The sequence below is a fragment of the Platalea leucorodia genome (genome assembly GCF_965183815.1).
Source record: "Platalea leucorodia genome assembly, chromosome: 3".
Lineage (NCBI taxonomy): Eukaryota > Metazoa > Chordata > Aves > Pelecaniformes > Threskiornithidae > Platalea > Platalea leucorodia.
This window is the reverse complement of record NC_138825.1, coordinates 17,582,090-17,595,214: the sequence shown is the minus strand read 5'-3', so window position 1 is coordinate 17,595,214 and position 13,125 is coordinate 17,582,090. Positions and strand designations below refer to the sequence as shown.

Genomic DNA, 13,125 nt, shown 5'->3' with positions numbered 1-13,125 from the left:
GTTTAATATGGCATTTCATTAATGGTAAATTTTCAGCAACTCTTCCAGCTTCTTCATGTGATTTCTTACCCCAAAGACCAATGTGTGTTTCTTTTCTGCAAACACAGCCTTTTTCTGCATTCTGCATCAAACTTTTCACACTACATTTCGGCTGCTTCTAAACCTATTACTTTCCCAGACATATATTTATGGTGGCTAAATGAAACTGAAGTTAACTGTGACGCCTGCAGTAGTGTGCTTTAGTTTTACTTTTTCATCGTGCACTTGCAATTTTTTGAGAATTTGATTTTGCAATTATGGCTGGTCAAGCATTTACATGCTAACAACATGTATGGTCAAGCATCTTTTGCTATCTGTTATTTCCAGGCTGTTACTTGCTCTATCTCTTGCAGGCCTGTATAAAACTAAACCAACATGACTTTTAAAATTGAGTAGATGAGCTTGATTTCAACATTGAGAGAATCTCTCAAATGCTCTTTTGCCATTTGTTGTCTCTTAAGGATTGTGCTCAGTGTCAGTGAATGACAATTTTGTTATTGGAAAAAACAAGTAAACTTCTTGACAGAAGTTCCTACTTGCACTTTCTTAAGGTGCACTCTCTGTATCTTGGTTCATGTAATTTTAGGAAATCAAGAATCCACATTGTAGTCTTTTCTAGCTAGTGCTGCTCTTATTCATAGCTGATTAGCTTGTCAACTGACTTCCTAAGTGTCTTCTATCACATGCAAAACGTCAGCTGGAGATGCAAAAATACTTCTTCCCCTGAGACCTTGTGGTGTATATCTAACATTGTTCCCTCCTAGAAAACAGCATACTTGCTTTCAAGCTGCTGAAATGTTACATAGCAAAAACTGCATGGACAATTCAAAGTATAGCAGTAATCCCAACACAAATTCAACAGGTAATTTTCACCTATACTCAATAACTATAATGCTTAAATTTTTTTTAAAACTAGAATTCTTTAGACGGTAGTGAGCATATTATCTATGCTTGTTATTCTTCATTTCTGATCCGATTTCCACAAGTCACACATAAACAGTTCATGGCATGTGAGTGAAAGATGGAATTGTTGACTTACCTATTGGTCTTTCTTTTCCAGACAGATTTTACTACTAGTGAGAAAAGACTTAATGTTTAGAGACGGAGAGGAACTTTTAACTAATGAAATGTTATTTCTACATACATGCACTTCACTCCTTGGACAAAAATCTCACAGAGTATAAAATGAATGAGAAATAATACAAAAAAATTAGTACAAGCTATATTAACCACAGCTCCCTCTTTTCTTTAATAGCTTTTTCTCATTCCATGTCTTGGTCTTCATCTTGTGTCTTGTTGCTTCAGTACTGCCTAGACAAATAACTGCTGAAGAATTCTTTGCACACTTCCCAAAGGGGACTGCTTCTCAGAAAGCCAACTTTATCTTGATGTCTGAACTCAACAGAGTAATATCTCCTTTGAAGTGACTTGTCTGATGGATTGAAGCCTAGAAATCAGCTGGAAGGGAGCATAAGTTAAGCTCTTGACATGTCATCCAAAAATGAAATGTGGTTGGACGGAAATTTTAACAACTACCTGAATATAATTCATTAAAGTCATTGTCAAGAAAAGATAATAAGGAAGCAGTTATGTGGTTACAGTAATAAGCTACTGGGTGCTTAAAATGTTATGATAGATGTTTCATGCATTTTAATAGACACAAATGCAAAATGTGCTAGATAGAGAGTAAGTGTTTTTAATATAAGAAACTGCTCATCAGTGACATGCACTGGGTAGATGTTTTTAACACTATTAGCTCTTCAAAAAAAGCATACTGAAAAATGAATTACTGTTCTTATAACATTAATGGAGAATAATATTGTAGCTAAGTGCTTGCTAGACTACTTCATCAAGATTGAACTTATGAAATGATGACTTGCTGCAGAGAAGTGAAGCAACAATAAAATAGCCCACTTTTTTGAAACAGTCTCAGCTAAAACTAATACATAGTTATACAATATTTTCTGCAGATGCAGTAAAGAAGGGGCCATCAAAATGCCACAGATTGCTCAGAAACCAGGTTCTGTGAACTTGTATTTATGCAAATAGGCAGAGAACTCCACTTCTGCATTAGAGAGTTACACATGGAAAAGACAGGCAAAGGCTCTATGCCCATGTACTGTTCGCTACTGTCTACAATCAGATCCCACTGATCTTAATGCTTAAGGAGTAAGATAGTTGCTTAGCAGGGATTTATTTTAGACTTCCAGCACTACAAATGTATAAATGTATCAAAATAAGCTTAATATAACCAAAATTTTAGTTTAGTACACGTTTTTTTCCCTCCTTTTTTTCCTTCTTTCTTTGATTGAAGAAGAGGTAGTCAGGCTTTCCCTAAGCAACTTGGTTCTCCTAATCACACCAAACTGAGAAATAGGATCTGATCTGACTCTCACTGAAGTTGGTTGCACTTTTTTATAATGCAGAAGTGTTCTATTTATACTACCTATTAATATGAGAGGGACAGACAGAAACTTGGCAATTCATCTCAACATATGTTACACCTATTGCAAAGCTCACTGGCTGTGTTAGTGAGAACCAGACATCCATTCAAATTTCACCCCCTCTCCCTTATCTCTTACCCACGTATATCCATTTCATTCAAAAACACCCAAACACTTGTTCTATGAATTCTTTGCAAGTACATATTAGGACAGAATGGTGGCTGTGAGCTTGTGATGTGTTGATCAGAAAAGCATTATCTACCTGCAGAGAGATGGCAATTTGTTTGGTTTTCCTTGAAAAATTCTGGAGATAAGCACAGTAGCATTGATTCAGTAAGGCATCAATATTCAGAAAAAGCCCTATGTATGTTCTCAGTATACTTAAATGCTTTCTGAACTAAAGTATTGAACTAAACTATTGGTTTTACTATCTTTTTAGACAGATTTATTTGGAAAATCCCCAAGTTTCTATAATCTGAAAAACACCTCTTCAAACGGTAATCCTATAATAGAAAGACTGCAGTATTTCTCATTAGAATTTTCATTTGTAAGCACTTCTAAATGTTTTCCACAAAAGTATTAACAAGTGAGCACCACAACAGCATTATTTCTTAGAAACAGAGAGTCCTAAGAAAGAAATGAGGAATAATGTGAAAAGCAAATAAAGGTATTCATACATGAAGCCTGATAGTATTTCCAATCTGAGTATAAATTTAGAAGCATTATCAACTGAGCAGTGCTGAGTTACTGTTATTTTTTCTTAATATTGAATGCTAACAATGATTTTCTTTTTAAAGAGCTACAGACCAAAATTTCTTGCCAAAAACCTCTTGGTACTAAGTCAAAAAAATTATTCACAACTCTTAGTACAGATGAAATAGACAAATTAATTAATGGTTTATCCTAATTTGACTTGTTTTATCAGTTAACTAAGAATGTATTTTTTTGAGAATTTATTGAAATATTGGCTTGTGTCATCTCCTGCCATCTGTGTGGTAATATTCTAATTTTCATAGAATCTGATTACAAAGTTTAGAATGACTGTATACAACCCAGCTGGTGATAGATTTATATATTACTTGCACTAGCAATTTCCTGTTTGCTCTGAATACAGGGTATAAACTAGTGATAAAATGATTAGGAAAAGAAGCTGCAAAACAAGAGGGGAAATGGTGCATAAGACAAAAGCTGCTATATTGAATGTTATGCCTGACTTCTGTATTGTCTTGCATTCTGCCTTTGACGATGACCAGAAAGTGATGTTTAGAGAGGAAGGGAACAATATTGAGCAACTTTCCCCTAACTATTCACTGCCAGATTCTAACACCTAGTAGTTTACAGACTTTCTGAGCTAAGGCTGCATCTAGATCATCAACTTTAATACCAATGACAAACTTTTGTTCCATTAAAAAAAAAAAAAAAAAAAAAAAAAAATCTGTTTGGGAACATAAGGGTGGCCTTGCCACATGAGACCAGAAGTCCAGCTAGCCCAGCACCATGCTTTCAACAGCAGCTAAGTAAAGCAGGGCTACTGTATAGTAATTACTGCTCTAACACAGTCAACAGCTTCCGGTGACTAACATACTAGGGACTACTGGAGCTACAGAAACCACCTTATCACAAGAAGTCCTTGATGTATTTCAATTTCATACTACTTATTAACTTTTTGATGTTTCTTATGTCCATATAATCGTATCTTTATAAAAATATACACTCAGGTATCTTTTTTTTTTCCCCCTAGCTTGCCTAGCTCCTCCATGTAGGGAAGCCAATCCATAATTGGAATCCTCCCTGTTGCAGTGCACTGTATTTTTCCTATTTAAGTTCATCATGAGGAACAGGAACTAAAAACCACATGCAGAATTCAAGATGTGGATAAACAATGACTGCACAATAGCATAATGCTGTTTTCTGCTCTGGTCTTACTTCCTTTCCCCATAGCTACTAACATCCTTTAGGATTTCTGGTCACTTCTAAGCTCTGAACTCTTTTACAAGAGCTATTTACAATGACTGCACAATTTCTTCAGCTCAGTGCTAACAGACTCCATTACTGTGCTTGCATAATTAAGGTTACTTTTTCTAGTATAAATTACTTTGTACATATTGATATTAAATTCCACCTACCATTTTACTATCCAGTCATTTGGCATTTTGAAACCCTTCAGAAAACCCTCAGATCCAGCACTTCATTTGATTTTCCTAAATAATCTCGTTGCATCCGCAAATACTATCATCTCAGTGTTCCTCCTCTTCTCTCAATCATTTATGAATATGTCAGTAGAGACTCCTGTGGGACCAGTTGGTAGCAGAGCTTTACTGTGAAATGACTGCCATTGCAGCCCAGTTCACTAATACGAATGACATTACATTAGCTTTTATATATTCTTCTGCAGAAGAAAATAGTATTTGATTGCTTTGCTACTACTGGTTAGAACATCACTCCTCAATATCCCCACAAGATTAGATTATAACACCCACTTTCTGTCATGAAAGAAATTGTGAACATAATTTAAACCACCAGTCCTGAAATGTGATTAAGTCATCTTGCTTCTCAAAAACTAAATGAGAAAAACATAAAAGTAAAATAAGAGAAATTTAGGACCTGCTATACATTAAAAACTTAGTTTCTACTGCTTCTTCCCATTAAAATAGTAGAAAGGCCTAGTCTACTTATTCCGAAAAGCCCTTTTATGAAAGAACTGATAGGACCAGTATGTGCTAGGCACACACAAGTCCCTTGCATATAAATCAGGATTTATTAATTCAAGATAATCTATTCTTATAGATCTAGCACATCCTGGAGGCTGCTTTGTCCCTATTGCTAAAATGAGAGGTTACATGCTTGCAGCAATCTTTGCTTTCCTATCCTCCAGGAGTCCTCTTGTCATATTCAGTACTTTGGAGGATCTCCTGCTCCCCACTCGCCTTTAAGAGTCAGGCTGAAGGTTCAGTAGGAACAATTCCAGTCAACTCCAGACCATGTCCTTGGGCTCCGCTGGTAACACCTTGGCAGCATACAAATGCTCAGAGTCAGCTGATATATACCCACACCATGGCCCTGACTCATACAGCCCCACATATACACTAAATTGAAAACTATCTATACCTGGTGTCGTAAAATTGAACTATACCCTGAAATATCACAACTGGAAGGTCTACTATTTTTCAGCAATCTTAAAGAAATTTCTGAAAACATTTATGTGGTAGTGCTAAAAAAGCAAGTCTTCATCTGAATGTATATCTAATGATTTTTTCACCATCAATTAGGGCAACTATCCTTACTGTATGAATTTTCAAATTCACTTAAATAACCATATGTTTAAGCTTTTACTGTTGACTTTTTTTACTGTGTTTGGCTGTTGCAGAGCACACCACTATGCCTTGAGAAAGCCACAGATATACTACTATTATATATTTGATTACTGAGGCCCGTGTTCAATCATATGTGGGACTTAAGAAGATAAAAATAAGATGGATGAAAAGAGTGAAAAGAAAAGAAAGAAGCATATACACAAAAAAGAAAAACATCTGTTTTCTAGTAAGAGAACTTGAAATGATATTTTATTGACAGGCTGCCAGAAGACTAATGGCAATTTTCCCCTCCGCTAGCTAAGAAAAAGCAAACACAGATGAGGTTTTATAAGTAGCAAGTAGAATGCAGGCACAGAAATAAACTTTATTGTTGCCCTTCATGTAGGCTGGAAGCACTGATAGAGCTAAGCCTTCAATCCCCAGTAGCCGACCTTGAAAGCTTTATCAGTAAGGAAAGAGTAAATATGATAGACTCTTAAATGGTCAGCCAGCAAATCTACAGCACTTATTCTCACTTCAATGAAAGTTTGAGCTTTTGTTTGGTATGTTAATATGATAATTTTTTCCCATGCCCCAGCTAAGCCAGGCCTGAGCTAGAGGGGAACTTATGGGTGCGTCCCCACTGGCATTGACAAATTATACATGTGCAAGACTCTTCTCAAGATTTTATAATTAGCTAGTTGATGCAAATTTTCATATGTCCTTTATTAGTTCAAGTTTCTAATTTTTATTTCTCTTAACAACTGGATAAGAAAGAGGTAAAAATGGCTGCCTTTTAGATAACTTGAGTTATCTGCAAGATTTCTGTGCTTACCAAAGCATACATTTTAGCTGAGAAATCAGTACATCAAAAGACTGATATTTTTGTTTGTTTGTTTGTTTGTTTTTAATTTTAAATCACCCATTAAGGGGGAGACCTCACACTCAGAAGACCAATATACCTTCACTGTTACCTCCTCAGAATCCTCTCTCAAGCCAAACTACATCCACGTGAAATGCCACAAAAAGCCGCAACACAAAACATTACAAAACTTTGTTCTCTTATGTGAATGGTCAAAAAGCAAAGCATCATCTCAGCTAGCATCTCCTAATACGTATCCTCTTCTTGATACTCAATGGCTTTTTCTCAAGCTTGAAACTCCCTAAAACTGGGCTCAGATATTTCCTAGATTCAACTTACAGCTTGTTTTATCAGCCAAATTCAGGAGAGAAGGAAAATAGTTGTGATGTATTTAACTGAAGATGCAGACATTTACCCAGAAACCCTTCCAACATTTCCCTTCAGATGTCTGAAATATCTCTTCCTTAACTGATAGAGATTAAGCATTCCACATCTCAAGAAGTGATGTTTCTGCCTTTCTGTCAATAACATGTATTTTTCCAGGATGTTCTTGCTTAGATGTAAACCAGATTAATTCACTTTGGGACAGCATAAGCCTGCATTGCTGAAAAAAGCAATCCACTCCCTCTACCAGAGGTTGTTTTTCTAGTGTCTCCACACCATTCCTGTCTCCCCACTCTCCTGTTTTATTCTACAGCAGGTGTCCATATGTGTGGTGATAAAACTGCCCAGAAAACTGCAGCAAGTTAAAATTAACAATTTTGTTAACGGGTCACTACTTTAGTAAAATTCACCACATGGATGCTTGAACATTTGTGCTGGCAGCAAAGCAATAGGAAATGCAAGAGCAGAACCAGCAGACAGGAAGAGGGTTAGAAGAACACAACTTTAAAGTAAATGACAAATTTTTTAAGAATTATTTTTAAGACACAGATGAAATTCTGCAGCACGAACCCCAAAGAATGGTATATGGAGCATTTGAAAAATGATCAGCAATGGCCCTGCTGGTTCCCTTTGCATTCTCAGCTAAGTCATTCCTACCATTCAAGGAGCAGAGTTGACTTTCAGAAATATTTTTGAGTGTTAACATCTATCAGCATCTTGGAAAAGCCTACTGCATATTTATGACTTTTCATAAAAAAAGTCAAGTCATAGACCTTGCCCTAGGTGCTCCCAAGGAGCAGAAGTAGGTTACAAGTGAGAGGAAACAGCTACTACTTTTCCCCAGAGCAGGCGAGCAAGTAGACTGCAGGAAGAGGTAAATGGCTTTGCCATCACATCTCCAGTAAGACAATTAATATGATGGGCTTACATGGCATAACCCTATGCAGCAACACTTCTTTTCACCCTATATTTAAGAGAGAATGAGGAATCAGAAGGATCTGTCTTAACTGGTTTCTATGGCTGTACAGAATAAATTATGGGTGGTCCCTTAACTACTTTAGTTCTCTTGCCTACGTTTATACAGGCTATTTGTCTTTCAAACCTGACTTTTTTTCCTAGTGTAGCTGTTTTCAACTTCACAAAAGAGTGCCTGAAACATAGGTACAGGATGGTGTTAGTGCAGCTTCAGGACTAAGTACTAAGGACTGCAGTGAGACAGGTTGAGTAAAGAAGCAGTTTTCCTTTTTTTTGTGTCTTTCAACCTGTTTCCTTTGATTAGAGTCCAATGATGGTTCTATTAGCAACTAGTACATCGTAATCAGAACTTGGTTGAAAAGGGCGACCTATGTTTTTAGTTTTGTTGCACAGCAGCAGACCCTGTTTTTCAGGGAATCATGTGAAAAGGGGTCTTTAAAGTGATATTGCTGAATGAGAAGGAATCCAATGACCCCGTTTTCTAAATCTGCAAGTACAGGCAAAGCTTTAAAAGAATTATTTCTCTTTCAAACTTTACACCCCAAACAGAGGGGAGTCCTTGACTGAACTTGCAGTGAAAGTACCCTGCTGATTTGCTGTATGTCCTTTACAGTAAAGCTCTTTTGCATATGTTTAGCAGGCTGTCAGCCATACTGAATGAGAAAAAGATTAAAGCCACCTCACACAATTCATAAGCATTGTGTAAGAAAACAGGCCAAATACAAAATCTTGCATTTTGGGGGGAGCTACAATATTGTATAATTTTAATGATTTTTCTACTGCCAACAACAACAAAAAAGGGGCAAATAATATATTCTATTCATTCTTTTCACCAGATAGTGAGAAGTTAATACATGGATATGTATTAGTGATTTGTTCATCACAGTAGATTTTGCAATATCCGTAAGAGCACAGCTGAAGACTCTGGACTTTGCAACAAAATGCATTTTAACAAGCAGTAGCTTTCAAAATGATGCCTAGTCTTCATTTAAGCTTTCCTGCTGCTTAAAATCTATGTACAAACTGTAAATATACTGTAATTGAACACCATTGTTGGTTCTTCAATACATATGATTCTCCTGTTATTTACCAATAATCTGACATAGCTCCTTGTCATGCTCTGGATTTGTAGGATACCTTGACAAGAAAAAAATGCTTCAGTAACAGATGTTATATATTCCAAAAAGAAAAATTTATTTAATAATCCATAATGTGCACATCTGCAGAAAAGCAGTTTTAAAAGGATGGATGTACAAAACAAGGAAAAGAGATTAAGGATTATAGGGAAGAAGAGAGAAATAAAATGGAGTGAGAAAATAAAATGAGAGGAGAAAAAAAAAAAAAAGATATGTGCTCCCTGTTTCGTAACATTCTGCAATTCTTATTCATTTCTTATGACAGTCCTATTAGTGGGATTACTCTACGAATTATTGCCCACAGAAGCAAAACAGTGTACCAGAGAACTGACCTAAATCACTCCAGGACCATGTGCCACTAGTTGAGCAATCTTTCACAGCAGCATTCAAAAAAAGTATTATCCTGTATCTTTTAATATTGAACAAAAATATCAGATTCAGAAATGAGCCAGATATTTACCAGTTAACAGTTAACATTGCTATTTGTATGATATATCAATTAATGAAAATCCTATAGTCCTACTCTGCTGACTCATATAAAATATAGACTATTTTCAGAAATTATAGCAATGCAAAAAACCCCACAAAAGATGAAATAACATGTAAGACTGCGCATCCTTGTGAAAAAAATATATTGTACATGAAACCCAGGAGTCTCTAGAGTTACAAGTACCTGGAATTTTTCAGATGCTAGTGTTTTGGAAGCATTAAAACTGGAAAAAAAAAAGAAGATTTGAATTAAGTCAAGATACTGGCCCTTAATATTGCAGCAGTGAAAAATATGGAAATACAGCATACCTGTATTTGTTCACAAGTCATTCAAAAATTGTTATCGATCTGCCAAGTAAATTTTGTGGGATGAAGCTCTGTCTCTAAGAAATACTAGGGAAAAATCCCATTCAATTCAATAAGATTCACTGCTGTTTACAATTTATGCTTCACAGTCTGCAATAAAAGGTAACAGCTACTTCCCTCTCTGAAAGAGAAAAAAAATGTTGGGGTTTTTTTTGTTAGCTTTTCTCCTGAGGCAATTTTTAAGGATTAGCTCATCAATTTTGTATATAATCCACAAGCAATCAATTTACAGTTCTTTTTACAGAAAGACTAGTGCCAAGAAATGCTGCACATTCGTGTTATTTGAACCAACATCATTCACCTCAGTCTTATTTTTAAATGAAATCCTCAGTCTATGAAAAATAATACTGAAACCACAGTAGCCTTTTCTGTTCATAACATAAGTTTTCCCCTTTCTCCTGATGTCAGCCTCAACATTGACCTAAAAGTACCTGCAGTTTAAAAGGACCATTTATTTCACTGCCTGACAGACAATTTTGTTTTGTAAACTTGCAGGTCTGAAGAGCACAATGAAGTGATTTAAGGATGTACAAACCCAACATTTCAGCAATGGTATTTTTTGATTGACATGAGACAGAATTTCTAGCGGTGTAAGGTTTTATAAAGATACCAATCTTCTAACCAAGCACAGAATAAAAATAGTTTGACTTTAGTATGTCACTCAGTTCCATAAAAATGGCATGAAGTGAACAGTCTCCATAATATTGTTAATGAGACACAAACTCAGTAGTGACAGGACATCTGATTAACATTTTGAAATTTTAAAAAAAGTTGTATTTCAAGCAGGGAAGACCACAAAATGCCACCTCTTCTGCAACACAGGACATTAGCTAAAGGTGAAGGCATGACAAAGTGTGGAACAAATTGCTACCAAAAATCCCAGCTTTGACCAGCCAACAGTCGGTCATTTGATCTGCAATGAGCAGAAGACAGGTTTCAGGCTGCACTCAAGCGAAAACGATAAGAGGAGGTACAATATTTTATTCACTAGGTTTGTAATTTACTGTAGGAAATAAGGTGCTTACATTCATATTTTCCTTTTCTTCTCTCGAGCAAAACACCGATTTTTGTTTATTTTGGTTTTACATTTTCTTCAAAGCTGTCTCTCCAAATTCAAACCAGATAGCTTCATCCTGACCTTAACTCTGTTACTAGCCTAGCTATAATTCATAGTATTTCAGTCCCGACAGTGAAATTATATTAAGACGACTAATTTCTAAAGCAACAGAAATGGGAAAATCTGAAAAAAGTTTCTCAAATATGAAAATCAGATTTACTTCTATCAACATAAAATCATGACTGATATACATCCAGCTCTCAGTAGACCCAAAAAGATAGGCACTGAACTATTACAGTGTTTAGCAAATTAAGACTCAAGTTCTGGATGCTGTTGCTTTGAAACAAATTTCGTGTGTTCCACTAAAATCCATTATATTGTCTAATAAGCAAGCATCTTCTAAGGACTGCTTAGAGCAATAATTCTTCATACTCTAAAAATTAAAACACAGAAATTGCTCATGAAATGTTATCTGGTTGTTGAAAAACTACAGCGAGTGCTGATAAGAAAGCATTGTAGTACTTACCGTACCGAAAGCTCACAAAAATCTGTTCAGTACACAAGCACCAAAGGGAGATGGAACTAATCATGAAAGTTCATTTCTAATAACAAAAAGGCTATAAACAAACTGCAAAGAAAAATACTCATGAGCATTTGATACCAAGGATATTTTTTACAGAGGTTATGCTGCTTCTGTATGAGACACCAAGAAGTCATAACTGCCAATTCAATTCAGTACACATATTTCTCCTGTTTACAACTCTCTAATTGGAGGCTTATTACTTACTCTGTATTTGCAGGTTCTCTTTTGATCCAAAAACTTGCTTAAAAATGGAACCTTGAAATAATTTTAATTTATTTTTATGACACCTCATTTTATCCAAAAGAGATTAAAAAAACAAAACACCTATTGTATTGTGGCTTTATTACTAATTTTTTTTTTCTATATTAGTAATTCCCTTTTCAGAGGGATTTTCTAATTTTATTAAGGAAGTTAAGAAAAAAGCAATATTGCTTTTCCTAAGGAAAAAGAAATTTACCGGCAGCAGGCAAACTCATTACATTTCTGCTCAAAAAGCTGCTTGTCTTATACTTGGAAATCTTTTTCTAATTGGGACTTTGTCATGATCAAAAAATAGTGTCCTGTGACAGACCAACAAAATGTTTCTGAGATTTTTCATGATCCTATACGTTTTGGCAATGGACAATGGACATTTTTGGCAAGTGGAAATATTTGGGTTTGTAACTGAACGATTTTTTTTTTTTTTTTTTAATATGAAAAAGCTATCTTTATGCCTTGGTAACCGCAAACATTTCCTTTACTGTATTGAAAAGTCTGTCTTGGATTTAAGTACGGTTTAGATTAAGAACTTTCCCCAAGAAAACTTTGCTATTTAATACAAACGCTGTATTTTTGTCTTGTAAAGCTATTCATTACAAAATCTATTAGCAGATGACATATTATAAATAACTACAGTTCCCTGTTTTACTTTGTGGCCTATAAAACTATTATGGGATGTTATGTTAATGTCATTTGGGAAACTATTACAACTACAAATTCTACCTATGCAGTTTGTTGTTTATCTTTGTTTCTATTTGCATAAAGCCAGTCCTCTGGCCTGCAAAACCTGTTAGAAAGGGAAAGAAAAAACAACCCAAAACTCAAATCTACCATACTTACTATCAATAATTTTGTTGACACCATTCAGGAATTCCATAGACTCAAAATAAAATCACAGTCCTTTTTCTCCTTTCAGAATATAGCCTCTTAATCCAAATAATATCAGAGAAGTTAAAATTTAGTCCATTCATCTGGCAAATGTTTCCCTCTGTTTCATAAACATGCATATCACAGAGAAAAATTGTTCAATTTAAGGTTTCTTACATGATTAGAGTGTAAAAAATCATCATAGAAATATTCTCAGGCTTAATAATGTCCTTATTGTAATGTATTACATTTCCATATAACAAAGATTTAGCAAAACCAATTGTGTTATAAGCAGCCAGTAAATACAGTTAATTATCTAGGAGGATTATAAAATAGAAATGCTTGTACTACGGACAACCATGTTCCAACAGT

The 13,125-nt window shown here is 35.2% G+C and overlaps 1 protein-coding gene across 21 annotated transcripts in view; it reads right to left on the bottom strand.

Annotated features, from left to right (window-relative positions):
* Positions 1–13,125, bottom strand: part of NRXN1 (neurexin 1) — a gene marked incomplete at its 5' end in the record, with an annotated part of 720,955 nt that overhangs the window by 391,630 nt on the left and 316,200 nt on the right. The gene's annotated exons all lie outside the window — the stretch shown is intronic.